Source organism: Sinocyclocheilus anshuiensis, unplaced genomic scaffold (genome assembly GCF_001515605.1).
Source record: "Sinocyclocheilus anshuiensis isolate Anshui unplaced genomic scaffold, SAMN03320099.WGS_v1.1 scaffold152, whole genome shotgun sequence".
In the NCBI taxonomy this organism is placed as follows: domain Eukaryota; kingdom Metazoa; phylum Chordata; class Actinopteri; order Cypriniformes; family Cyprinidae; genus Sinocyclocheilus; species Sinocyclocheilus anshuiensis.
Genome location: NW_015555781.1, coordinates 3692672 through 3697137, shown reverse-complemented (window position 1 = coordinate 3697137; position 4466 = coordinate 3692672). Strand labels below are relative to the sequence as shown.

General features: G+C 39.4%; 1 protein-coding gene across 2 annotated transcripts in view; it reads left to right on the top strand.

Annotated features, from left to right (window-relative positions):
• The first annotated feature begins 1200 nt into the window (after positions 1-1200).
• The window catches only part of epn2 (epsin 2), a 33750-nt gene continuing 30484 nt past the window's right edge, over positions 1201-4466 (top strand). For both annotated transcript variants that reach the window (XM_016468764.1, XM_016468763.1), the window contains exon 1: positions 1201-1377. The gene's annotated coding sequence lies outside the window, so the exon portion shown is untranslated. The remainder of the gene's footprint in view (positions 1378-4466) is intronic.

The window sequence follows — 4466 nt, the reverse complement described above, 5'->3', positions numbered from 1 at the left end:
AAAGGTAACAGGAGCATAAAAACAAATAACTGAAATGCTAGTTGGATCTGCGCTACTGTTGGAAACCTGTGTAGCTGTAATCATCCAGGTGTAAGTGTTCTGGGATTTTTGGTTTCACTGTGCAAATGGAACCTTAAACCTTGTGATAATCTTAATTTGTAAATTTACATTTGTTTGTAAAAATGTTTAACTATTTTACGTTGGAAACATGAAAAAAGAAAGAAATTTCAGCAACATGTTTTTGCAGCACTGTATGACTGTATCATATTTCACAACCAGACAGCAGACAATTCACAACCAGACAACATGGAGAATGTTCAAGGAGCATGCGCAGTTTACACGCTCCGTGTGAAGCCCGCGAAGCAGCGATGATCTCGTTGGTACTCAACGGTTTGTTTCATTTTACCGGTGAACCGGTTTTTTCAACCGGTTTATTGAATCGAACTGTCCGAAAGAGCCGGTTCGCGGAAAAGAACCGAACTTCCCATCACTACTCCGCATGCTCCTTGACCTTGCGATTAAACCACGCCCGCGTGATGTCGTCAGACCTGAAACACCCAGTATTTAGTCTGCCATCTCGTAACACCGGCCCACCGGGAAATTTCCCTGTGCTCCCGATTAGCCAATCCGGGCCTGCATTAGCCTATGACTAATGTAATAAAATAAAACAAAATAAAAATTCTGATAAGATCTGGTACCCTGGGTTTGTCTTATTTTTTAATTGCTTTAAATTATTCACCGTAACCGTGGTGTTTTGGTGGAAATTATTTTGCATTTTTGTACAACAAAGGGGAATGTTATTGTATAATATTTTACTGTTATTGCAATCGTCCAATCTGCACATCTTCTTCGACAGCTATTTTAAACATGACGAGAACATGAAGTTTATTTCCTAGAAACATTCCACCTCTTGGTCACAGTCAGATGTGTCTAATATAAACCCACTTGGGGGCCACATTCCGCCGATTTGATCGGTTTCGGTCATTCAAGAGCACATTAATCTCACGATGACGGAAAATGTGCGCTCATTTTACTAGAGCACTGCTTAATGGGTGTCTTGGTTGACTTTCATGGCCGTAAACAGGCTCGCAGCGGTGATATTCGGGAAATAAACAGTTTTAAGAATGAAGCCCAGTGAGTTTGGTCACACCCGTTGGCTTGTCTCGCCCCTCCTGAGGAGGATGAATATGCAGTCAGAGCGCCATGTTGAACGGTGTGGGTGTCACACACACACAAGCCCAGCACACTAACACTAACGCTCACATCAACACACCACCTCGACCGTGTCTTAGAAAATAAAGTTTCTATATCTCTCATAAGAGTAGTGTGTACTTATGCCGGGTGTTACCCCCGGTCATCATCGGCACAGGAGGTTTGGTAAGTTACTGTTTTTGTTTTCTAGTCGCTTCTCAGTGTAGCGACATCTCCACCGAGCACCAGACACATTTCGGCTTGAGGTTTAACTAATTCAGGTTGTTTTTACATAAACACATCAATTAAAGTTAATGACTATGATATAGCTCGATTTATTTTGAGGTCTGAGAGGAATTGGAGTGGTATTTGATTAAACTAGCAAGTTAGTGGGAGCATAGCTACAGTTAGCTAGCCTAAATGGCTAATACTTAAACTCACTTTATAGCTTTTAAAGCTATAAAACACCACATTTTTAAAACACCAAACCACCACAGTTCGGATGCGCTGAGTCTTACAGCATTTTAACAACATTATATTAGTAAAATAAAATAGTTTTTAAAAAGTTCTCATAGTTAACGAAAACTTTCGTCATGGTTTTTGTAGCTTGCTAGTTGGCAATTAAACCTTAGGTGGAAACGGTCTAAAGTCGTTAATGTTGCTCTATACATTTTGCATTTTGGTCTCTAAAGGTGCATTTTATTAGTTTGGCTGTGCTAAATAAAGTTGGCGCGATACTTTAATACATTTGTAACCGGTCGGCCTTGTTTGGTTAAACTGTTGTTAAACCTCGTTGGGATTATTTGTGTTTGTGTAACGGAGATATATTTAAACGAGTTGTAAAATCAGATTTTCTATTCCTCTCTGTAATCTTGGTCTATTCAGTATATAAGCTGCAAGTGTATTTCGTCTAGCTATAGTATCTTATATAAATATTTTACCACGACTTAACTTTGGTGTAGTCAGTCCTTTCTTAAGATATTCACCAAACACTTTCTGCTCTGTTTACATTTATGGTATTGCTAGATTAGTTTGTCGTAGGTTTTGTCTGCGAGATTACGGTGTAGTCACAAATCCTTTGCTTACATTTTGGTAAAGACGGATTTGTGGTTGAACCAGTTTGTTTTGTCGACACTAATTTACAAAGATTGTGGACAGTGGGACCAGACAGAACCGTTTTATCAACATAATAACATGGAGATTTCTCACAGTTCCTCCTTTGATTTCTTGCTGGACACACCCGTGATTGAGGGGAATTGTTTCTGTGATCAATTTCTGCAGCATATGCATCTTCATCTTTCAGCGTTTTGCTTCCTGTAATTAGACAAACAGAGTCTTTAGAGGACAACACAGCAAGAGCCGATCGTCTGCCTTTATTTAGCCACAGAAGTGGAGTTTACCATTTGTCATGTCTTCTTACTGATTTAGTGCTTGAACATACTATAATATTGAAAACATTACATGTTGAGCGATTTCTGTAGTATGTATAGGAAGCAGTTGACTTGAAGTGGCAGAACCGGCTGGTTTACCTGTGAGCAGAATGCAGTTCTCACAAGCGCTGGCTTATATAACATCCACCCTTTTCAGTTCACCCTACAGGCCTGAATTCTATGGAGAAATTCAAGATGTGTGCATTTCCCCCCAATTTTCCCTTCAAATTCTTTTAGTGTTTTAGCATGCAAATTCTTAACACCTGCTTTTTCTCGCGGCTGGATTCGCTCTGCCACCACACACCCTTCCTTAGCGCTTCAACAATGGACCCTTAAAGACGTGAGACATGCTGGTACTTGCCATGCTCGCTATCTTTTGTTTGGATTGAGTCATATCAGGGTAACCTGTCCTTCACAGCTGTGCAGAACTTGCTCTTGGTGCTTCTTATGCAGGATTAGTATTCATTGCATGGGTGTCATGCGGCCGGTCATGGATCGGCATGGCTTGCGCATGTTAAATGTTGGAGGAATAGGTCACCGCAATTCCTGTGTGAAGCAAGGTCAACGTGATTTTTGGCTTTTCACTTGCTAGTGTTGTATGGCCAATGTAGTGTGTGCTGCTTTTCATTTTGGTGCCTGGATGTAATTTGCGTTAGAGTTATTTTTTGTTCTTGTGAAATTAAAAATAGTCTTTCTCTTCCGGGAAAATGGACCAAAAATATTGAAGAATTGTGTGCTACACAGATTGTTGTCCAATCAGATGCTCTCTAGAATGAGAATTCCCCTCGCCCTGTAGTTGAGTAACCAAGTAGCGAATCATGACTCATTGATGTGACAGGCCTAATTAAAAATAATGTTGTACCCAAAGCACACATTTCAATAGGAAATGCATCAACACCGGAAAGAAAACTGTCATTCAAGCCATTTAATGGGGTCTTTGGTTTTTATATTGTAATATTTATTTACTATATTAGAGAATTTGCATTCCCTTTGCTGGTGATATTCAGCAGTTCTCTGAATAAGTAATTGATTTTTGAGTGCACTAAATTCCTGCAGTCTAAAGGGCCATTCACATAGAACACATTTCTTCAACTTTTTAATTGTTTTCCTATGTAAACGTGTTAAACATGCAGAACCTTGCACATGAAACTGTTCAAAAAGTTTAGTTTTTAAAAACATGTTGCAAGACCTTTTTTCCATTTTGTGTTTTTCTGTGTGTATTGCTTCTAATTAGGGATGTAACGGTATGAAAATTTCTAGAGATGCACCGATTGCAATTTTCTTGGAAAAAAAGTACCAGGTACCAGGTACTGTACCCAATGGAAAACCCCCAAAAAGTGAACCGTACCGAGCCGTACCATGCAGTGGAAAAGCGCCATAAGTTTTTCAGGGGCCTGTACCATGATGGTGACTGAACAAACTCGGGGTTACAGGATTAGTTTTGAGTTGACAAAACCAAACCAGTCCAATCTGGCTTTGTTGGTAATGGATTAAGGGTATAATAATTATATAAATCATATAAAATAATTATAAAAAATAATCATCTCTAAATTCAGACAATTTTATCTTTAAAAATGTTTTACTATGTAGCGTCCTTAAATTTGGAGTAAGAGAAACTGGGGGAGTGACCACCTCCTGAAGTGGTTTGAGCGATCGGATTTATATCCGTCTCGAATGCGTTTTGGAGGGCATTTACAACTGGTCTTTTCACTATCGGATAGCTATCCGATCAGAAAAAAACGCATGAAGTGACCAGGTGTTAACAGGCCCATGTTACACGACATGCGTTCTCTTTCTCAACTATTTAACGTTCCAAAACTGACTGTGTTTAACTGGATACTCGCA